The sequence below is a fragment of the Sceloporus undulatus genome, chromosome 4, assembly GCF_019175285.1.
Source record: "Sceloporus undulatus isolate JIND9_A2432 ecotype Alabama chromosome 4, SceUnd_v1.1, whole genome shotgun sequence".
NCBI classification, from domain to species: Eukaryota; Metazoa; Chordata; class Lepidosauria; order Squamata; family Phrynosomatidae; genus Sceloporus; species Sceloporus undulatus.
The window spans coordinates 82,471,022-82,495,667 of record NC_056525.1 but is presented as its reverse complement, the minus strand read 5'-3'; the positions used below and the strand labels follow the sequence as shown (position 1 = coordinate 82,495,667).

General features: G+C 39.9%; 1 protein-coding gene across 3 annotated transcripts in view; it reads left to right on the top strand.

Moving 5' to 3' along the window:
- Positions 1–24,646, top strand: part of LRP8 (LDL receptor related protein 8) — a 246,887-nt gene that overhangs the window by 18,965 nt on the left and 203,276 nt on the right. The gene's annotated exons all lie outside the window — the stretch shown is intronic.

Here is a 24,646-nt window from a genome sequence, read left to right as displayed (position 1 = left end):
AACCCTGACACAACCTTCCTTATTAAATGTTTTCAAACACGAGCGTGATCTCATTGATTAAGCCTGATTTTTAGGCTAAGTGACACCCTTAATACTTTTTTTGGAGTTTTCATTTGGAACTAATCCAACCATCACCTGAATTTTCCACATTTGAAGGTGATCATTTTATTTATTTGATTTTTCTCCCATTTTCCTCCCAAATGGGACTCAAAATGGTTTACAATTATTGTTATTATTATTATTAACTTTTATTTATAAAGCGCTGTAAATTTACACAGCGCTGTACATACAATCTTTTAGTTAGATGGTTCCCTGCCCTCAGGCTTACAATCTAAGAAGCACGACACAAAAGGAGAAGGGAGTGGTGGTGGGGAATGGGATCAGGTCCAGCAGTTCTTCTCCACCTCCGAGGACTGGACCAAGGCAGATCGACTGGAGGAAGGGCTTGGCTTCTTAATGGATGGTTAAAAGGAGGCTTCCTGGGTCAGAGAGGGGCTCGCCTCTGGGAATGCTTCTCTAAACAATATAGTCTTTAACTCAGTTTTGAAACTGGGTAGAGAAGTGATGAGGTGTGCATGTGGGGGGAAGAAGGTTCCAGGAGTAAGGGGCAGCAAGCGAGAAGGGACGAATTTGGGAGGGGGCAGTGGTAGTCCTACACTGTGACAGGAGACCTTGACTACAAGAGCGGAGGGTGCGAGTAGGAATGTAAGGAGAAAGAAGGTCAGATAAGTAAGGAGGGGCCAATCCATGGAGGGCTTTGAAAGTCAATAATAAAAGCTTGTACCGGATGCGGAAGGGGAAGGGGAGCCAATGAAGGGAGGATAAAAGAGGTGAAACATGGTCAAAGTGGCGAGCGGATGTGACAATACGGGCAGCTGAATACTGGACAGAGATTAAAGGATGGAGGTGTGAAAGAGGAAGCCCTGTCAGAAGGAGGTTACAATAATCTAGTCGCGAAACCACTAGGGCATGGACTAGAGTCTTGGCAGTAGAGGCTGAGAGGAATGGGTGGATCTTGGCAATGTTGTAGAGAAAGAATCTACAGGCCTTGGCGGTGGCCTGGATCTGGGGAATAAATGACAGAGAAGAGTAAAAAATGAAGCCAAGACTGCGGGCTTGATGAACCGGTTGAATAGAAGTGTCGTCAACAGAAACAGAAAAGGAATAGTGAAGGGTGGGTTTAGGTGGAAAGACAAGAAGCTCAGTCTTAGACATGTTGAGCTTCAAGCGCCGAAGCCACATCCACTGAGAGATGGCAGTCAGACAAGAAGAAACTTGCTCTTCAAGCCTTGGAGAAAGGTCAGGGGTGGAGAGATACAGCTGAGTGTCATCGGCGTACAGATGATAGGAGAAACCAAAAGAACTGATGAGTTTACCTAAGGACAGTGTGTATAGAGAGAACAGAAGGGGACCCAAGACAGAGCCCTGGGGAACTCCAACAGATAGGGGAACAGAGGACGAAGTCTGACCACCCGTGACCACTGCAAAAGATCTGTCTGACAAGTAAGATTTAAACCAGTCAAGAGCAGAGCTGGAGAACCCAAGGTCAGAAAGTAAATCAACCAGGAGAGAGTGATCAACAGTGTCAAAGGCTGCAGACAAATCAAGAAGAATGAGAACAGAGTAGAGGCCGTTTGCCTTGGCCCGCAAGAGATCGTTTGAGATCTTGGTGAGGGCTGTCTCCGTAGAGTGCCGTGGGTGGAAGCCAGACTGGAAAGGGTCCAGGATGGAGTTGGCTTCAAGAAATTTAATACAGCGAGAATAAACGACTTGTTCTAGGACCTTAGAAAGAAAAGGAAGAAGAGAAATTGGACGATAGCTAGACAAAGAAGAGGGGTCGAGAGAGGGTTTCTTCAGAATTGGGGAAACGAGAGCATGTTTGAAGTCAGAAGGGAAGGAACCCATAGAGAGAGAGAGATTAAAGATATAGAGGAGCGAGTGCAGAAGAGAAGGGGCTATAGAGATTAGGAGATGAGAGGGAATAGGATCAAGAGAACAGGTAGTAGGTTTGGAAGAATTTAGCAGCGTAGAGAGTTCATCCAGAGAAACAGGGGGAAACCCAGAGAGTTTATTAGTAGAAGGTACCAGGAGGTTAGTGGTAAGGGGCAAGTCGGGAGGAACTATTTCAGATCGAATAGTAGTGACTTTAGTGATGAAGTAGTTGGCAAAGTCAGTGGGGGAAAATGATGAGAAGACAGGGGGAGAGGAATGTTTTAGTAGTGTATTGAAGCAGGAGAACAAACGCTGCGGATGCAATGTAAGTTTAAAACAGAATAGCTAAAGGGCATATCACATGAACTTTAAAACTGGGGATTATCGCATACCAGATCACTGCCTAATTGCCGCCTGCCGTCAGCCCAGGTCCAAGCCGGGTCCCAACCGTGCTCCTTTTAGAAGTCAGAAGCTTTCCGGCTTCTAAAAAGTGCTGGCAGAGCGTGGCTGGGACCCGGCCTGATAGCATGCAATAATCCCACCTCTATCTCCTGGCTGCAGCCCCAGAGGCTTGAGTTGGTTTTAAAGCATTAAGCCAGAGAGGGTAATCAGTTCTAAAATTTTAGGACAGGGACAGGAGAGGGTTGATACACACTTACTACAGGGTGGTCAGAGAAGTATTCCCCCCTGCTTTCTATTTACACTTTTTAAAAAGGAAAGCTGTAGCATCACACACACTGCTCAGCATACTTCGAAAATGGGGCTACAACTATACTGCAGAGTGATGTTGTGGATTGACCTTGGGGATGTTCAATTGTATGCAGGGGAAAGTGGCAATCTGAAGTTTTTAATAAGCAGTCCTTAACTTTCTTACAATGTAATAAGACAAAAAAAAGTATTAACAGAAAGGCTTATGGAGTAATTAAAGTGAAGATGATGCTAGAGAACATATTTAACTCAATTTCTGGGCTGAAGGGTTGTATTGCTATTTGCTTAAACGTTGCAAATTGGTATGTTTGAGCTGATATCCTAATTGTTCATGGACTAGATTTATATTAAATGGATGTATTTGTCCTTTGGCACTAACATCTGTTTTTAGTCAATGAGAAGTTTAATGTGCTTTGGTAAACATAGTCTGCAAGCCTCTGCCTTGTAGTATTGAAAATACAAAAACTGCCTAGGGTGAGGTGATTTTTTAGAAGTGATTTCTTAGAAGACTGGTACACAGCAGAAAAGAAATCATAATTTTCACATCATTAATGACCATTGCTTTTAAAAGGTGATTGGAGCAGAGATTAAGAAGCTGTGTGCCCATTGCTATCCTGTGAATGATGAAATGTAGACCAAGTGTCAGCACCTGGCATGCTAGAGTAAATGTCAGGACCTGTGTGTCTTAGTATGACACACTTAGGTTGAATCCTCCCTTTAATTGAGCCCTTGCCCATCTTTGGTTGTGCTTATCCCCCCTGGCAATAGCAGTAGCTGCCAACTACATTTCCCAAATGCAATGCTTGATGGTGATGCTGCCACTGGAGTGATGTAACTCAATCAGACTTGGCAGAATAAATGAATATATTATCAATCATGAAGAATCATGTGGGATTATACAGTACTATGAACTGGGGTCTGAGTGGCAGAACGCACTATATTTTATATAGTATTTTGAGTGTGTGTGTGTGGGGGGGACGGCCTATCCAAGGCTAGCCTCGCAGTTCCTAGCCTCTTTAGGCTGCCACTCTCATCTTGCCCTTTGCTCCCCTTTAAAATCCCTTTTTGGATTTGGGTTCTGGGATTCCAGGTGACCTTAGCATGGACAGATTTATTTAAAAGTAGTTTCTTTAAATGATATGTGTGATCACATTAATTCAGGGTGAAGGAAGCCAGATTAACAAGCAGTTCCACTTGTTTAGTATATGATAACAGACTATTTGATGCTTTAGTCAGGCCCTGTCTGCGCAGGCCAAATAACACGTCCTCCCCCTGTCCTCTAGGTGGGGAGCCCAGACAGTTGCTCAGCCCAAATCCCAGTCCACAGGCTGGATGATGTATGGCCAATTTAGCACTAAATCCAAGGTATACCCCCAGGGACGTAGCTAGGATTTTAGGAAGGGGGGCGGTCCAGACTAAGTGCCACCATTATAATGGGGCTTGGGTGCGGCGGCGCAGCAGCACACACCATTCATTTTTCTAGTGGAAGGGGGGGTCCGGACCCCAAGGACCCCGCCCATGGAGGGGTCCCTGATTACCCCCCCCCCCAAAAAAAAACCCAAATTAAAATAATTCATCTTTTTCTCTGGATCTTCCTAGAATATCTGGAGCCCTTCATCGTGACAGCAGGTGGCTTTTTACACTCTGTAGGCAGAACTAGGTACCCAGCCATGTGTTTGATGCTGAGCATGGGAGTGCTAAGTAAGGGGGAGTGATATTAGGGCACCTCTGGGGCCAAAATATTCTGGGCTGCTCCCGGAGTATTCTGGCTCATGACTTGTTTCCAGTGCTTTTAGTTTCAAATAGATAACAGAATGCAGGCTAGGTATTATCATAGCTCCCTTCTTTCAGTCCCTCATCATCATCCAGACACATCCATCCCCATTCTGTCCTAATGGCCTCTCTCAGCTGCCACCAACTCAACTATGAACAGAAACCCTCCTCCCAATTGTCTCTCCCATCATAGAATTCACTATTCTGGGATTGGCTACCTTCTTTTATTCCCATGCATTGCTTCACTCCTATTCATCCAAGCCCAACTCAGTAACATATTTGCAAGTTTTCCCCCCTTGCTTTTCTCCTGTAACATTTTCACAGGAGGTTATGACAACAAACATGCCCTACTGTAACAAATCTTGTACAGAATAGATTTTGAGCCCCAGGATTCAAAGTACGTTTATTCTTCTCATTCAATACAATCATTGTTGATTCTTGAACATTTCCTTCCTCACTGGATTGTTGATTGAAAATGCCCTCCAGGACCACATTCTGAATGCTTCTGTTCAGTTCCTGGAAAAAATATTTCTTTCCTCTCTCCACTCATAGGGCAAGCTAGATCTCTAATAATTCTCTCTCTTTGTCTGTAATTCTGGTGATTGAAGTGCGGGGAGATATTTTCCAGAGTGTTCTGTTTCAGAGCTGTGCACTCTTATTTATCAGCTGCTGGATTGGATGATTATACAGAGATTAATTATTGTTAAAACCCACTGGCCTCACTGGACCAATTCCTACCAGCTGTGACACTCTCCAAGGAATAGTCAGATGCCAGGCTCTGAGATCCAATGTGGGCATCAACTGTTTGCCCTCCCAAGAATAAATTGTTGCATGCACTTGATTACAGATGCAAAACTACAGTGTAAGCCTGTTGCTGTTTGCAAGAGAAAGCCAGAAATAAGATTGTATATAAATAAAGGAATTATTTTCTCAGATAACTGACAAATAGATGTAGAAGGTTCATTGCTGTTAAGCTCTATTTGGTGATAGGAGATGCTTTGAAGAAGGTCCCATATTCCATTCCTGGATTTTTTTCAGGCAAGATTAGGAGTGTTCTTTTCCTGAAACCCTGAAGAGCTGTCGGCCAATACTGACAACTCTGAATTTAATGAACCAACATCTTAATGTGGTATGTGGAAGTTTTAGGCATTTGTTTTCTGACTTTAGTCCATTGCCTGATCATATCCTTGGCTTTGTGTGACATTTCCCCCCTTACATATAATCAGAACTTGAAGAAGTTGCTATTTGGTCTGCAGCTTCCAGAATTCCCCAGCAATATTGGAACTTGTCCTCTAAAAAACAACAGTACCAAGCTCTGTATGTAATACCAGTCTTGTTACTAAGTGGCAGTTCTCTAGCATTTCGTAGACAATTTGTTCTTTTCACTTTTATCTAGCTAGCTGGGTAAACCAAAAATATTTTTCATTTATCAATGAGTAAACTGTGACTAATGGGAACAAGTTCAGTTCAATGGGTTGCATGCTTTTCAGTGGGTTTTCAGCAGAGACTGGAAATAGTGGCTTGCCATCGGCTAAATCATAAATTCATACAATATCTGTACCGAGATCTGAACATGGTATTCATTGAAGTGCACTAGCGCTTTGTTCAAATTTTCTGCTTGAGTGACCTCCAGTACCTATCCAGTGTCCTCTCTTAACTCCCAGCTGTGATTTGCTATATTTGTCTTCGAGTCTTAACTGTATGCAGGCAGCTACCGACCTCTTGGGTACATCCAGTCCGAAGCAGAACAGTTACTCCCTCATGGAAACCGCATCTGAAGCTGGCTTTTATCTATGATGAATTTATTAGTCTTGAGAGTGTTGTTGTGTTGTGGCGTTGTTGTCTCATGAAAAGCTTGAATTGGAAGTACAGCTGTAGGTGTTGCTCATCAGATTCTCATCTGTATCATTGTAATTATATTTAAAAGCAGAAAGTGTTATCTGACAGTGTATCTGCCCAAATGATAAATCTGCCTGTAAGTCTCATACTTGGCTGCAGATACTTTGCTCTGCATAAGAACAGTGGTGTGCATTGCCAGTTTCAGAAGGAAGTATGTAATTTGGGTGCAAGGCTAGAGTTTACAAGCCATATTAATTGAATGTTGCCATTGGGATGGTTACATAAAAATAGTTATATATTTTTTTAAAAAAGAAAAGAAATTAAACTAGCTTTCTCTGTGCAGCTGTTACAAACATCTTATTTCCCTCAGGCTCAGAGGCTAGTCCAGTTAACATTGGACTGAGCTCTGATTTGCAGCCTGGGAAGCTGTTGCTGTGAAGTTTACTCCTGAGTAGACATGTATAAAATTGAACTCCTGTTTGAATGCCAGGAAACTGCTACTCTTAGGATTATGAGCAGACATTCATAGAATTAAACTGAGCTTTGTATGATTGGTGGGAAAAATGCCCAAAGTGGTAAGAATCCCAACCCTCCCATGTTCTTTAGCCCCAGATGTAGTTGGAAAATAGCTCCAAGGTGCTTTCCAAATTAGCATTCAGACTTTGAACTGTAAAAGATTACCCAACACAGATGTAAACAATAATTCCTGAACATCTTCTCAGTCACTTGTTCTTTGGATTCCAGCATGGCAATAACTACTCAAAAATTGGTTTTTTTTTCAGAAGCTGCATCTCAGACAGCTGCTTATTCTGAGATCCTATCAGTTTTCTTTTTTGGAAAACCAAAATCACTCTTCCTCTTTGCCACATCCTTTAAATATTAGTTATGGTAGGTGTGAGCAAAGAGTGGCCCTCTTTTGTTGGACTGCAATTCCCATCTCCCTGTCCAGTATAACCAATGCTGAGGAATGCAGTTCAGAGACATCTATAGAGCCACATTTTGGCTACTCCTGCATAACTGGACTGCTTCTCTTACAATATCCATTAATCTCATTCATCCGTCACAGTATGTCACTTCTCTGACAGATTAATTTGCAATATATCCTGTAGGTTAATACAGCATAAACTGGTTTTTAACATTTTGAAGTTTTCTGGTAATGCTGGGGAGGTGGGGCTGTTCCTGTTTCCACTATCTGCTGTTGTAATGCTGAACTGGAAGGCTGGGAAAGGAAGGCAGATTGAGGGAGGAGTACCAGCAAGCACATAAATTGTTGTTCTAACCTGGGTGAGGTGCATGTTTGCCTTCTAGACTGCACCTTTAGCCAGTATACCCAATAGTGAGGAATTCTAACATTTGTAATACAACATTATCTGGAGGGCCTCATAGTCTCCATTTCTCTTGTAGCCTCTGCATATCCTGCTAGATCTAGAGATTACACCACATTATAAGGTTTGCAGGTTTTGGATACTCTAAAGTAGTGTACTAATCACCCAGAAATTTAAAATACATTGTCTGAAAGTCTCCTCAGTATATCCCTCATACACTCAACACAAGGAACGGCAAACATCTACCTCATATATTTAAATACCTTGTTGTTTGTTTTTAGAAGTTCTGCATCTCTAGTCTGTAGAAATGGCAATTCACATACAGTTGATTCTGTAGTGGGTGGATGGATTTTTCCCAGGAGTTGCAATGAACACATAGGCAGCATTGTTTTCTAGTTACCCAGCAAGTTTAAACAAAAACTGAGGATTTTAGTTGTCAGTTTGAAATGACATGTTTATTAAAGGTTGGGGATATATCTTATATAAAGTGTTGATTGCTGGGACCACATTGTTCCTGCCTTTGGCCTAACCCAATAATTCATTATTGTTGGGGGGGGGGGGCGCTTCATGTTTGCTCTGTAACACAAAAAACTTTTCCCCATGTTTTATTCAAGCCTAAGTAGTTTCCTCCCATGATCATATGGCAAAAGAATACCAACTTTTTTCCCTTTTGCAAGCTTGAATTGGGCAAAACATGACAAAAATTTTTAAGATGGTTCATCTATTTTGGGATTTAGGATGAATTTATACAAGTCAATCAAAATGACACTTTACAGATTATTTGGGAGCATGTGATTAGAGGCAATAAACACCTTATGTAAAGTTTATTTGAAAACAGTGTATGGAACAGAGATTAAATAAGAAATAATGTTGCTTTAAAAAAATAATAATACAGTGTTCATTAACAGCTATATCCATCCTTATTTGATGAGAACCTGAATGAAGATTCAGTGAAAACACTCATGATGTACTTCTGCCAGTTATGTGGACACAATTTAAGCACTGTTAAAAAGACATAACAGACCATGTTCCAATATTCTTTAGTTACAAAGAGCGTGAATGAAAATGTTACATTGTGTGAATGTAGGACATAGACTTTATATCTGAGGCATTTCCAGCTAAAAGACCATTGTTCAGTAGGGTTGATGGATAGTCACATCATAAAGGAAATATGGTTTGCTGAATTGTTATTTTTTTAACTGACTATAGTAATAGTAACAGCATTTGGTGCAGTCATGCTGGCCGCCAGAGTAGTGCTTGGACAACGGTGGCTCTTCGGCTTAGTAACGGAGATGAGCACTGCCCCCTACAGTTACGATTAGACATTCATGTCAAGGGACTACCTTTACCTTTACAGTAATTGGTACATAATACCATACTGAATTTAACATAACCACAGACTCATAGTATAAGTCAATCATTCAGTGTAATACTGCAGTTGAAAAGGTCTTCTGTAATAAGCTTGCATTAATTCTGCTTTGTGTTTATGGTTGACTTCTTTTTGACTTTTCAACATCTGGTGACTTTAGTTGACTTCCTTATTGTTTAGCCTAAAATGTGCTTACAAATACATTAGCTTCTCTTGACAATGCAAAACACTGTAATGTAGACTATATTATCCATATGCTTCTGTTGTTTTGTCATCACTGCTTACTTCTGTCTGTGTAACCTCTAGTCATATCTGCTTTTGTTCACTCAGCCCTTGATAATGTGTTCTAGAGTCTGTGGAAAACCAAAATGTTGCAAAGAACATGTTGAAATTAAAGTATGCAGCTAATCAAATCTCTGTGGAAGATAGCAAAATATTTGGGTGTGGGTATTGCTCACTGTGTTTTGGGACTGTGTTGTTTAGGCTGTATTTCTTTTCTGCTTCCCTTCATTTCTAGGACAGTTTGCATTGGTCCCTGCCTTGCTGCAGTAGAATATCTACATTTCTTTTAGACTTAAAAATGTTTTTGTTTTCTAAGTCTTGTCTTGCTCAAGGTCCAGAAAGCCACAGACCTTGAACTTTGTGTGATCTTCTCCCTGTGTTCCATTTGTAGTCCTGGTTTTTAGTTACTAGATATCTGGATATCAAAAAATTTGTGTTTCTTAGCTTTTCTACCTGTTGTTACCCTCAGTGCTGGGAAGCATCTTAGTAGAACTCAGAGGCACACAGCCTTGTTCGTCTGGAATATTTGCATACTGTACTTCCTTACTTAGTGGTATCTTTCTTTTTTGCTCTTCCAGGGCCTTGAGAAGATTATATTTTATCTACAGAAGTTTGGTTGGTCATATAACTACTAGATTTTAGATGTAGCAGTTTGTATTTTTGATAGCAGGATTTGTTCCTCAGAGAATACAAACTTGTACTTTCTTTGTAGGATTTGCAGTCGTATTATAGAGGCTGGACTTTAATAGGTTTTTTGGGTTCGGCTCCTTTAAAATATAGTGTGCGTTATTCAGTGGGTGGTACGCCAGGCCTGCTGTATTTGAGGACTCTTTGGCTTATTCTGCAGAGAGGAGCCTTTGAATTTTGTCTCAAAGTTCTCCTTGATGTCACTGGTGTGGGAGATAGAAGTGACAAGACTCACAAGTAACCACGTTGGTTGGCAGATTCTGGCAGTTGTAATCCTAAAAAACCAAAAACAACTTTCCCATACTCTGGGCAAGAAGAGCTTATTGATGGTTGCCCTAGGGAGGGAAGGAAGGTCCCAGTTTAACAGGGGTGCTTCTGTTCACTACCTAGATCATGAATGGTATCTCTGTGTGCCGAAGTTGGCTGTTCAAGTTAACCATGATGCAGTACACTAGTTTTGCAACCCAGAAATGGAAAGTTCCTAATGCTTTGATTTTTGTAAGAAGTGAACAAAGTCTGGATGTTGACACTTCTGTAGATAGATAGCATTAACATCTAGAGAGAACTCCCAAATCCTAAAGCCTTACCTTGATGCACCTTCAAGAAAAGTTCTGCACCATCAGTACATTTATTTATTGTTCATGTTTAAAAGTTTTATATAGTTTCTAAACTAAGAGGCCCAGAAAAACAGGAAAGGCTTTGCTGGTACCAAAATGGTGGGTGCCTGGCAAGCTTTCTAGGGTCGGTGAATTCCCCAGCTAGGTTGCTGACACTTGAAAATGTTGCCACTGTCCCATCAATCTACTAGTCTATTATAATTTAGCAGTTTGGCAGACATCTTGGATTAGCATATCAGTTTGGAAAGGGAGGTTGCAATAGGGCGGAAGGAATACAGTGTGGTACTTGTGTATGGATTTCATGATTCATGAAACAAAATATCAAAAACTACTGACTGATATTTGACAAATAATGACAAATAAATAATTATTTATTATGACAAATAAATAATTATCATAACATGGAAGATTATGCATTTTGTTTGTTTCTTTCCTTGCAACAATATCCAGTGTTACTACAAACCCTGCTCTGGATTTAATAGGGCAATTAAGCTTCTTTTGTGTTATGAAACATGCCCCTTGACCAAGATTTGAGCCACCTAATCTGTGTTTTTGGAAGTTTTTTTTTTTTAAAATGAAAGAGCGTTGAAGGCTTGCCCAAATAATGGATTTCCCTGAGGTTAGAATCCTCTGATTGTTGGATGGAGCACAGAGACAAGCATGGGAAAACCTACCAGCAAGGAAGCCGTTATGGTATTGGGCATCTTGTGAATGAGATTTTCTCCTGATTCTGCCCCAGAATAGAAGGGGAATGTAAGCATTTCTGTAGCAATTGCTGCTTCTCATCAGATTAGCTTTTAATTTGTAAAGGAAGAGTTTTGATAGTAAGAATTTGTTGTTGAAAATATCCCTTCCTAGGGTTATAACGTAAGAATAATTGATCCCAAAGAAACTTAGAGTTGGAAAAATAACTTTAGCTTTATTGCTACTTGCTATGTACATTACATTCATCATTTTGTCTCTGAAAGGCCTTTGTGTCCCAAGACTTCTGAGTCGGGCCTGTTTGCCACCTAATTAACATAGCTTTGCACTGGCCTCCTGCTTTCTTTGTTCTAAAGATCTCCAAATGTTGCTGTATTGGATCTTTGTGTCTATTTACAGCTGCCAGAAAGCACTTGATTTTGGATAAATTAATTTGGTCCTCATTTGTCATACCAAAGAACGAAGTGCCTACTGCCCAGGGCTAATTAAGTAGCTGCTTTATGCTTAAGAAATGTATTTGGTATGTCACTGTGACAGCTGCCCTAGAGCAACTCCATGTTCAACAAGGGATTTGTTAATCTGAACAAACTATTGAAGTCAGGAAATAACTTCAGTATAGTCTATCCATTTTGTTTTGTGGAAAACAATGACTCTCAGATCATGTCTGCAATGTAGATTAGCTTGTCCTTATTGCATACAATAATTCAGGTCTTCCACACTTAGATGTGGTTATCTATCATGTCTAGAGATGAGATAGTTGCACAGTGTTGTTATTGTTTTTTTACTGTTACTATCCTGCCCTTTCCTCAGAACTGAAGCTTACAGAAATTACAATGGATACAAGGAAAACCACACACAAGTAAAAACAAACAAAATTGCTGCTAAAATTTAATTAAACAATCTATAGAATTTTTGTAAAAATAAAACCCATTAAAAGACAAAAGTATAGCGCACTATTTAAAGTCCTTTCCTTATAAACAGTTTAAAAAAGTATTTGCCTGACAATGTTCTAGTCTTGCTAAGAAAAGTGTTGTAGACAATGGGAGCAGCTACCAAGAATGTGCTGTGTTCCCATCAGACATACTTTGTGGATACCATAAGAAATCAACACTTTCCTCTGCTACAAAAAGCATGCACAAAGTAAGATAGGAAACCACTTAAGTAGCAGTTCAAAGTGAAATGCTTACTTCATTTTGCAGTAGACTGAAGCTGACAGCACCTGTCCTTAGACTCCCAGGTGTTTTTAATGCAGACAATATAATTACAATCAGCCCTCCTTATCCATGGATTTTTATCCAAGGATTCAAGCATCTACGGCTTGAAAATATTCCAAAAAATATAAATTCCAAATAGCAAAACATTATTTTTCAATTTAATGTATGGGACACCATTTTACTATGCCATTGTATTTAATGGGACTTGAGCATCCACGGATTTTGTTATCCAAGGGGTGTCCTGGAACCAAACCCCAGCAGATAACAAGAGCCCACTGTTATTGCTTTTTTGCTGTCCCTCTCTCCCATGTTGGCCTTGGCAGTGAAATTAATAACAAATCCAGTAAAGGCTTCATAACTGCAAAGACATCTGTCTAAGATGTAGACAGTGTTGTGTAGTGGTCTGAACATTGGACTATGGCCCTGGAGAACAGGGTATGAATCCTAGAGCAGCCATGTAAATGCACTGGTGAACTTGGGCAAGTCACACTCTCTCAGCCTCAGAAACCCTCTTTGAAGAAATTTGCCAAGAAAATCCCATGACAGGTTCCACTTTAGGGTCGTCATTAGCAAGAAACCACTTGAAGGCATACAACTATCTAAGGTCCCATAAGTTAAAGGAATCAAGGTTACTTAGCAATAATGGTCTTCCTTAGCCATTTTCCTTAATTCAAAAAGCCCAGGTGAGGTGACATTTTTCATGTTACTTTGCAGAAGCATTGAATTAGTAGTGGTTCAGCAGCATGCCAGTGCCAAGTCTCCTTTAGCAATCAATGCGAATCTTTCCATTAACTTTAGAGAGTCAGTTGCCCAAGTGTCTTGATAGTTATTTCTAATGTTTAAGTGCCTCTATCTTTCTTGTTTAAAAATCAATTTCTTAAAAGGCTAGAACTCTTTTGACTTTTCCCTTCTGATACTAACATCTCAAATGATTTTTTTTCTTTGGCTGCTGTAAAATGAAGGCTAATTAGGTTTGTGGAACAGATGTTCTGGAAACCTGCACTGCACTGCAGCTCAATGTTTCTGGCTACAGAGACCTCCTCCTGGGTATGTTTGGCTTACCCACCCACCTTAGTGTAGCAGTGTTGCAGGCTTGTAAACAAATAGGCTTACCCATATAGAAGCATTTTCAAAGGTGTTTGTGTATGTGAAAGTTCTTTTGAAACCAGGCCAGTAGGCATCTGTCAGGTTGTTCTTTTTATGGGCTGTGGTACTGCCTCAGCAGTTTGTTAAATGTTTGGCGGGAGGGGCACAAGGTACTTTTTTTTTGCAGATCTTGTGATTCAATAATGGAAGAAGGCAAGGAAACCTGCAATTTATATGCTTTCTCTTTTTGCTTTAAAATGAAAGCAATTTGCATCTCCTATCCCTCCCAGGAGGCAGGAATTCCATCTGCTAGTACCGTGCACAAGTCAACCTCATGTATAAGGCAAGGGAAGGTTTCAGGGTCAAAATCCTGGATTTTCATATGACCCATGGATAAGCCGAGGGTAAAACTTAGGAGGCTGTAAGGAAGGATGGAAACAGGGAAATACCACTTCTGTCCTGCTGTAGGAGAGGTTTTAATATTGGATTGAGAAAGGAAGCAAGTGGATTTAAATGAAGACTTGTTTCCATAGGAAGCAAGGTCTTACAAAATGGACTGGAGACAGAAGCAAGTAATTTTATACTGAGAACTTTTTTCCATAGGAAGCAAGTTCTTGCAGGACTCCAGGGGATACCAAAATCCATGGATGCTTAAGTCCCATTACATAAAATGGTATAGTAAAATGGTGTCCCATATAAAAATGACAAAATCAAGGTTTGCTTTATGGTTTTTCTTTTGCTTTTTGGAATGTTTTCGAGCTTTGAGTGACTGATTCTGTGGATGGTTGAATCCGTGCATACAAGGATGGACACTACTGTGCAAAGAAGGAAGTGGAAACGTAAGAAATAAAGGCAGTTGTGAATACTATTGGACTGAAATAAAAATAAATGTGGCTGTGGACATCTTTCCTTAATAGTCTTGTGGCTGTTGCTGGATTTTAAAAGACAGTTCTTTATTTCATGTAGGAGTTAGTTAATTCATAATCATATGATATAGTATTTGTTTTACACATGCTTCTTGACATACAGACAAGCAACTAGATTTATTATAGATTTAGAATTATTGATCAAACATTGATGCAATACAGAAAATGAATATTTTATTTGCTGCATGGTTAGAGGCTCTAATATCAGTGAGGTGGTGAATCCACACTGGATTTTAATCCACACTTTAAAGGAGGATAGTGTTCAGAACTTTGCATTAGCTCCTTTAAACTGGTTCAGCACCTTGAATGGTTCCTTCAAAGTTTAGACTGCCCTTGTTACAAATACAGACTGCATTTGCATGTGGTTTATCATTATGAGGACAAATCTCTGAAAACCCTGGACTTAGGTGTTTTCCTGTCCTCCTCTCTAACTCTAGTGTGATGACAATAGGGTTGTCAAGTAAAAAGAGGAGGTGGCTCCTGTATCTTGAATAATTGTGTAGGCGTGGAAATTTCAGCAGGTGTTGCTTTGTCTTGCAAGTTCCCCTTACTAAAATCTTCTGTACTACCATTAAAAGTACAGGATCTCTATCCTGCTTTTCACCCGGCAACCTAAAACCTCAAGAAAGAGTATGGAAGTGTTTACTTATCCTTTAGTCAAACAGCAGCTTTTTTGGATGTCTGACCAGGAACATATTGTGGTTAGTCTTAAGTATGACTGGTGGCAGGGACGTAGCTAGGATTTTAGGAAGGGGGGGCCCAGACTAAGTGCCACCATTATAATGGGGCTTGGGTGCGGCGGCACAGCAGCACACACCATTCATTTTTCTAATGGAAGGGGAGGTCCGGACCCCAAGACCCCTCTCTGGCTACGTCCCTGCTGGTGGAAAAAAGTCAACTTTATGTATAGTCTATAAAGCTGTCTTATTAATTTCAACAATAGCTAGTTAAAACCCCAGTTAGAGCAGGAGTGGAAATCAGGCTGTTATTTGGTTGTTATTGGACTGCTGCTGCCATCATCTTTAGCCAACATAGTCAATGTTAGAGAGTTTGGAGAACTACCAACATCTGAAGAGTCTGGTTTAGAACCCAAATCCAACTACTACTCTCTAAAAGAGTAGACTAATTGAATCAGTGGGATTTACACAAGTGTTGACTTAACATTCAGGAATTGATTCAGTGGTTTGCTCTGGTGGCTTTTGTGGTATGCAAGACAGAAAACTGTTAGCTCCTTTAGTTGAGCAAATACTATATCAGCTCAGTGTGATAATTTAACAAACTTTTCTCCTGAAGGACTACAATTAAGTGAAATAAACCTAACAGTAGAAGATTGTTGTCTACTGATTCTTGTAGACAACAGAGATGATAGGCCTATTTTAAATTCCCTTGTTCAGTGGTAATATTTCTTGATCACATGATCACTCCAGCAATGTGTATGTATTTATTGCGGCCTCCTTTCTCTCAATACTATATTACAGCATACCATAAACATGTACTTTAGCAAGCAGAGGTGGTTTTTAAAAACTTTCTAAGTACTGTATTACAGAAGTAATATACAGTGGAACTCAGTTTATCCTTGTAGAATGAACTGAATTTAGCAGTTCTTGAGAAAGAACCAGCTTCTTAACACAACAGTATGGATGCAGCAGGAAAAACTGGGATTGCAGTGCCTCCTGCCTTGTTCCTTAATGGGTTCTGCTGATTGTCTTTCTCCTGTGATGTCTATGGAATAAAATTAATAATCAAGTCTTGCTAGCTTCAGATGGCTGCTAAATGATTAGGATGAGACCTGACAATAAATGGAATTGAAAACACAGCAGGGACAGTGTCTTCTGCTGCAACAATATTACTAAAGGTATTTCTCTCTCAGTTCCAGTGTAGCAATCCAATAGTGAGTTCTCAGTTTGCTTTTATTGAAGCCATGCTCATCTTAATTCTGTTCCAAATATGGCCTGACCGATACTAAGCACATTTGGTTCCCATTGTAGTCACCATGTTGTTGGTATTTTAATCATAAAATGGGATGATTCTGAAGACTTTGTAATCTCTCCGTGAGTCTTCTGAATCCAGCCTGGATCATTGTCAATAAAGAAGCTTGTTGTTTCCAATGTGCTGCTGTGTTTTGTTAAGGCAGAGACTCTTTTTATCTCTGTTTTTCTCACTTTCTTTCTCCCAAGAAAATGGGCAGTAAAACCTTGTGATCAGACTTCTTCTTACATAGATCAAACAGTTCTGCAGTGCAGAAAATCAACATTTTCTATGGTAGAATGACATCTCAAAATAATTAGGTCACTTACTGTGTCGACAACTTTCCACTGAGGAATGTGCTTCCTCAGTCTTATACAAACTCTTTTGGAGGCCATTGGAAAAGCTCTTGACTCAGACTCAGTGAATCTTCTTTAAAACAAAGTAGGAATAAAGTCTGTCCTCCCAGGAGTCCTATTACCAGGTTCTTTGGAATTCTGCTAAAAGGAACTTTGCGTCTCCCTTGGTATCCATGCAATGGCAGTGGAACTGCTTCAGCTGCGCCCAGTCTTACTGTGATGAGAAAGCAAAGAAAACTCTACATTTTCCCATTGAAGGCAAGAAATGATTGATTCTTTTCTTGGTTGGGCAGTGTGGTGTAGTGCTTAGTGTGCTAAACAAGGACTTGGGTGATCCACGTTCTAGACCCCATTGGCTGTAAAACTCAACTTTGGGCCAGTTACTGTCTCTTAGCCTGCCTTATTTCACATGGCTGTTGTGAAGTCAAACGTGGAGAGGAAAATAGCTCTGTACACTGTGTTGAGCTCATTCGACAAAAGGCAAGTTATATTAATAAAGAAGAAGCAGGAAGGAAGGAGAAGAAAGGAAAGAAAAAAGAAAGAAATCTGTGCTCTGCAGCAAGCTTAAGGACTGCTTTCCAGCTTCATCCAGTTGATGAACTTGCAGCAGATGTTCAAGTTTATTATGATGGTTGGCTCTCTATATTGTCATATTTTTTGGGGTTTGTTGGGGTAGCTGTGTCACTTGTGCCCTGCTTGTGAATTCATAGAACAATCTGCTTCAGCTCTTGTATGAAACTGAATATTGGATTGCACGATCCATCATTTTATCTAGAAAGGCAGCTGTTGTAAGAAGCAGTCTTTGAGATCTGGCACTGCAACTAGATTCTTTATTTTTTAAAAAAACTTTATTCTTTTCAGGCTTTTATGAGTATGGTTTCAAGGAACCAGAGGTGTCAAAGCTTTTGATTCTGGGTTGTATCATGGCTTTCTGCCCTAACATTCTACTTCATCAAGGCCTGGATCAAGGCCTCTAGACCTAGAACTGAATGAGACAGAAACCTATGTCTAAGTCAGTAATAGGGTCCATTTGAGTGGGCCCATGGTTGCAAGGTTCTTAAAAAAGATAGCTGTAAAGTACCCTCAAATGCCCTATAAGGGAGCATGTGGACAGTTTCAACAGATTACCACCACCCAGCAGTTTAAATTTCAGGAGAGGTCTCTCCCCCCCCCCCCCAAAAGAAAAAGAACAAGATGATTTGGCCCTCCAGGAGGCCAAAAACATGACAAAATTACCTGCTGGCTCTGCTAGAGAGTAATTGAGGGCATTGAGGGGTTATTTGTCTGTATCTGTGTGTGTGCTCATGTGTAGGTAGGTGTACATGTGTAAAATATAGCAGATGCAGGGTCCTGCCCCCCATCTCTTTGGAACCCTTTGTGGCCCCAGACCCTCTTCTGGTTGCCACCCCTGGTTCAATGTGAACTAAAACTGTGTGTTTTACTTCACATTGAAAGTGTACAATAATGTGACTGAATTTATTAGATTGAGGACATGCACTCTTAAGAGGAAACATGTTGAATCAGCTGAAATCCTATTTTAGTCATTCCCAAATTTTGGTCCTCCAAGTGTTTTGGACTTCAACTCTCAGAAGTCCCAGTCAGTTTGGCCAGGAGTTAGGAATTCTGGGAGCCGAAGCCAAAAACATCTGGATGACCAAAGTTTGGGAACCACTGTATTTACTTCAGTTTTCTGTTTACACAGCAACCAAACTGTGGGGAGCTCACCAGCAGGACATGAGAACAATTCTGTTTTATAAACCATGTACATGGTTCTCTTTTCTTCTTCATTTTTTGCTCTCATTAGCCTTCTGAGACTTGTCAGACTGCCCAATGAATTTCCTGGCTGAGTAGGGATTTGGGGCATGAGTGTCCCACTTCCTACTCTGGAACTCTGACCTATGCTAACTCTCTTTATAAAAAAGAAATTGTGTCAAACCCTACATCACAGAAAAGAGGTAAGCTTTTGTATTCTCTCTACATGCTACATCTCATTTTGCAGGGTTTCTTGCAATCTAATATGGAATAGGCAAGACAGGTTTGGTAGTGCTAGAAGGCCTTAATTCAGATAAGCTAACTGCCAAAATATTTTTGTATGAATAGTACCACAATTTATTCTTTGTGCTGTATAAAGAAAAACACTCTGGCAAATGCAGTTATAAAATCTAAATGTGACTAGTTATAAAATGGATAGATGTGACTAGTTTATGTTCGTGAAGTGAATTAACTCCGGTTGTCACAGCTTTGATTATTGGATGGCTTTTTTCAGCCCATCCCAAAAGAATTGCTGTTCATGGTCACAATGAAGGTCTTTTTGTGTATATTGCTGGGTAGGAGTCTTGTTTCATGCTTGCTAGTGCTTAGCCTTAATTGTGCTCAAATTTTTGCTCTCCTGTCTGATTTAATGAGTTGTACAATTCATCAAGTATACCAAAAAAAAGAACTTTAAAAGAGAGATCATTTGTCAGTTTCATCACATTCTATTAGTAGGTGTATCTGGCTTAAATGGTGTTCTGCTTTAGCAGAATAAATTAATGTAAAGTCTGTTTCTTTCTGTTTTAATATAGCAGACAATGTAGTCTGGCAGTAGGTCATCAGTGTAGTTTAGGTAACATTGTGGTAATATTAAAAAGATTTACATTTAGGTAACATTAAACAGATAGTGGTGTATTAAGTAGTGCTAAAAACGAAAAAAATTACATCAGAAGTGAATTGTGTGGGCTCAAAGTATATGATTCTAAGGAAATAAGAGTGATTCTAGTCTCTCTGCTGGTATCAACTGAACAAAATCCAGGAAAAACTTAAATAACAATAGAAACAACAAACTCTATTTGTCATCTTAAACAATGATACTATATTTATTATAATGTAAGGTTCTGTGGAGTATAGCTTACTTTATCAAATTTTCAGCCTATATGGGTCCTTGTTCTTGACCGTGACATTCAAACCTGTTCCATTCCTCACTTATCTTTTCACCTATAGGACCTTATTCATATCCTGTTCTTGTGGTGCTTGATCTGTCTGATTTCCACTCTGGCATCCTTGTTGACAGTATTAAAAATTATTTTACAAAAGATTTCTAGCCCATAATGCTTTCCTTTCAGCTGACCCATAGGTATGTACTTAGTTGAGTCACTTGTAGTGGGCTTGGGTGGAGGGAATCCCTTACTGGTAGCAGTTTTATGACGTCTTGAAGAAAGCTGAGAACAGTGTATGCTATTCCCCTTTTATCTTTACAAGACTGAGGTGAGGTTGAGAGATGACGACTGTCCCAAGGTCATCCAGTGAATTTCAGTGTTGAGTAGAATCTGTTTTTACATAGTCACCAAGGAAGTGCCTTTTTATGAGGCTGCTCTGGTAAGCAACTTGTGCATTTAGTAGCGGTGAGTAACAGTTGTAGCGAAATAAACAATGTGAATTAAGTAAATGTACCCAATTGCTATAATTGTGTTTACCCCACTGTCATCATCTAGACATTTAACAAAATTACACTTTTAAAAATAGGCAGAAGCAGAATAGAGTAGCATCACCATGTGTGAGAAACAATATAAATAAGTAAATGGAAATGTCAGGGCTTGGGTGAGACTGTGTGCTTATGACTAAAACTCATGAATCCCTCAGCTTGCTGGGTGATGGAAATGGTTTTTCTTAGTAGCTTCACTCCCCCATCCCTGCAATTGATACTGCCAAAGGTTTAAGGGGGGAAAAGAACAAATTACAGGAATAGTAAATGCTGACAAGAGTACTTCACTTCCCTACAGCTGATACACAAGTATATTTATTAGTTTGACAGGCCATGATGTGTGGCCACATTTTCAGCTTTCTCAAGGGCTGGGATCTTGCACCAAACTGCTAATAAGTGGAATATGTGCTGCTTAGATTTGAATTCGCCTTCTCCATTCTCTGGTCCTGTTATGTTTACTGAATCCCAAAGTGGAAGTTAAGAGGAGAGTGTAACCATGATTAAATACATTACAGTTATTGCTATGTGGCAGCTACTACTTAGAAAGCTGACAAATGGCAGTAAAACCATTCAGTTGATGTGGAGGAGGGTAAAGAAATCTTTTTGGAACTGAATCAATTTAGTGGAGGCTCCTTTGTATAAATAGTATGCAGGATTGATGGGTGGATACTCTCTCATAAGATACTACAGATTCTCTTAATGGAGAATTGTGTTAGATGCTAATAAGCATGGTAGGTCATTATGATCTAACACCCTTGGTAAATATGCCTTTATTCATTTCTAATAGTGTTAAACTCTTAACCTTGTTAGATTTCTGTAACAGCAAGAAGAATTAATTAATCTGGAGTTGGCATGATGTTTCATTAGCCAGAAGGACAGCAGCTGTAGGCTAGTGTGGATGAATATTGTTCTGGAAAGTTTGAGTGTTTCAGCTTATTTCAGCTTCACAATTGAGGTCCAAACTACACATCATGTGAGAGATCCTTGACTAGATGTGTTTATTTCTGCCAACACCAGTTGGTGTGGGAAAAATTACAAGCAACAGAAGCAAGTATTGGCCAGGAAGCCTGGGCCAGCTGGGGAAACAACAAGAAATGGACAGCAAGAGCAGGGACTTGACCAGGAGGCTGTTCAGCGGCACTATTTACAGTCAGTCCTACCTATCTGTGAATTCTTTATCTGCAGATTCAACCACCCACAGCGTGAAAATATTTCAAAACGTAATAAATTCAAAAAAGCAAACCTTGATTTTGCTGTTTTATATAAGGGTCATCAATTTACTATGCCATTGGATTTAACGTGACTACGGAGTTCATTATCCAAGAGGGGTCCTGGAACCAAACCTCAGTGGATACCAAGAGCCCACTGCACAGTCTGTAGCACAAATGGTTCCTTGTTCCAGACTTCAGCAGGTCCTTGATCTAAATAAGTGCCACTGCCCAGGGTGTGGGCTTGAAGGGTGGGTGGGATAGGGTTGATGACAGGGATTCCTTCAGTTTGCACATGGATGCTGCATTATTAATTCTGGACTTAATCCTTGCAGTGCCAGAGGTCCCTAGTAATGAGAAGTTTGTTCTGTTGGGAGCCAGTGGGTCCATTGATAGTTTAGCTTCTTGGGAAGGGCAAAGAAGTGTGAGAGAGAAAGCTACTGTAATGCTTTGTCTAATTTTATATGTCTGAGATAACTGCAGTGCTTAGTGTAGGTAGTTGTGGTGGTCACTGACAAAACATGGAAGCTTTTCAACATATGTACTTGTTGCAAAATAAATGTACCAGCTTCCATGCCTGATATAGCACAACCTGGTTGTCCTAGGGGTATTAGCAGCAACTTGTAGCAAAAACCATTTGTACTAGGCCTTAATGCACACGCTAAGGCATTGCTGCCAGTCACACTTCTCTGCCCTCTACACAGGAAGCAGATGCATGTTTGAAATGTAATGGTGCACTTTAATGTGTAAAATGGCCCTTTGAGGCTGACAAACATAGCAACACAATGATTTGGCCATGCAGAATGTACAGGGGCAACAAGCTCCCAGTAAACTCTTTTCAGGCCACAAGTGATTAGAATTTCTTTTTATTTTTAAAATATTCTAGAAGGGAAAGGGAAGGTTTCAGGAACCTTTATATATGCTCCTGTAAAAATCAGTGATTAGTTTGATTGGTATCAGTGCCAGTGCACTATTATTCCATGAGATATTTGGGTCCATCCTGTTTTCTCTTGTAGCAGCTAGGATGGAAGAAGTTTATTGTCACAGACAAAAGTTGTTCCCTGTGAATGCAATTTTCTTCCTTTTTCTTTTACTAGAAAACACTGATGTGAAGAAAAGGCACTCTGCCAAGAATGGCATGCTGAGTTGTTTATTGCTTGGATTATTTGTAGCTGCCTCTTCACTGAACACATGCCAGAATGTTTTTGTCTTAATTTGGAGTAAGCCAAATATGTTTCACCTGGACTGATAGATGGATAGGGAGCTTGAACATAGAGGAGCTTGCTTTTGCAAGAAAACCTCTTAGTTACTCCACCCCACTCTGCACTGCTTTTCTTCTAAAAACATAGTACTAAATATTCAAACAATCCCCTCCTGTGACTGCTGTGAAGTCTTGTGTATTGGTTCTGCACCTATGGAGGACATGTTTCAGGGCTTTTTAAGAGCTCTAGACAGGGAGTTGGCACTTTTGCCTTCTTCCCTGGAGGGAACTTCTAGCTCTCAGTCCTACAGTGTCTGCCTTCAGGTTTTCTTGACATTTCTGACGTAGGAGACTTCTGAAGCATAAAACTTTGTCTAGAGAAAACAGAACAGTAATTCCTCTCATTGAACAAGCTAGCCATATACTAATTTTGTAATGTGGTTGGTTGTGATATAAGACAGTGTAGTGTTTGAGACAGTTTATAGCAGTTTCATACAGAGCTCTAAAGCAGTAAATTACAAATAATGGAGTTGCTTGTAGCAAGTAACTTTTTTGTCGGTGGGGGAGTAATGAAATCACATTTTGAAAGTAACATAGTCAGTGGGAATGAAACTACCTCACCGGTGCAGTAACATTTTCTTCATATCTTTTAATCATTTTAACAACACTTCGATGTGGATTTTTCAGGTTTTATCATTCTCGTATCAATCTTATATTAAAACAAAAAGACAGAGAAGTAATATAGTGAATAGTGATGTTTGGGGTTTTTTTACAGAGCAATAATGCATCAAATAACTTTCCAAACATCAGAACAAGTAAGGGGAATGAATTAATTCTCAGTCTTTGATTTTATACAGCTGTTGTTGCAGGTTTTTTTTGCCTATTACAACCAGTGTAGAGAAAATCTGAGTTCAAATTCAAGTTCAGTCATGACCTAAGTGGGTTTTTTTTTTTGGTGGCCTACCATACATACACTTTCTTTCTCTTTCTCATGCAAATGTGCTCTACATGATGGTTGTGAGGGTATAACATCCGAGGAAACCTGTGTACACTCTGAGCACTGTAGAGAAAGAGCAGCATTTAAAATAAGATAAAATCCTTAGAGAAAACACGGTTGAGCATCAGCATTACATGGTATAGTTACACAGGGCTTCAACACTGATAAATTCAGTCATTAGTTACACTTATGTTCTCCCTTTCCTATACTGTAGTGAATTCAAGGCAGAGTACATGGTTCTTCTCCCCCTCCCTTTATCTTCAAAACAACTCTACAAGGAAGGTCAAACTGCAAAGGATCCAAGGTCATTTTGTGATTTTGTTTTTATTGCTCAGTGTGGACCCTGATCTGGATTTCCCAGGTCCTGCTCTAATGACAGCACCACTCTGGCTCTCATTATTTTTCATTGTTCTTGAGAGTAGCTTACTCAGTTTTGCATATATGCTTGTGTGAAAAATCCTCTCCCATGGCCAGCATGAGGATTGCATAGGGTGGGGTGCTACACTTCAGTCCCTCTTGACATGCTTTTCTTCTTTCTACAAATAACAAAGTGGGAAGTGAGCTATAGTGGCTTTTTCATAACTTCTAGCTCTCAGCCCCCAAGACAAATTAGAAATAGTAGGACCAGCCATGTTTTGGCGATGGGATGTTTTAAGTCAAAAACTGCAATACATTTTCTTTTAATTCATTTGTGTTCTGATATTATTTGTTTATTTATTTAATATGATTTGTTTCAAAGCCAGAGTATTGTAGTAGTTTGAATGCTGGACTATGACTCTGGAAACTAGAGTTCAAATCCCCACTCAGCCATGGAAACCCATTGGGTAAACTTGGCCAAGTCACACTCTCTCAGCCCCAGAAGGAGGCAAAGACAACAGCAACTCTCCTCTTAACAAATCTTGCCAAGAAAACCCCATGATAGATTTGCCTTGGGGCTGATGTAAGTTGGAAATGACTTGAAGGCACACCACAACAATGCCATTTTGTTTTTTATAT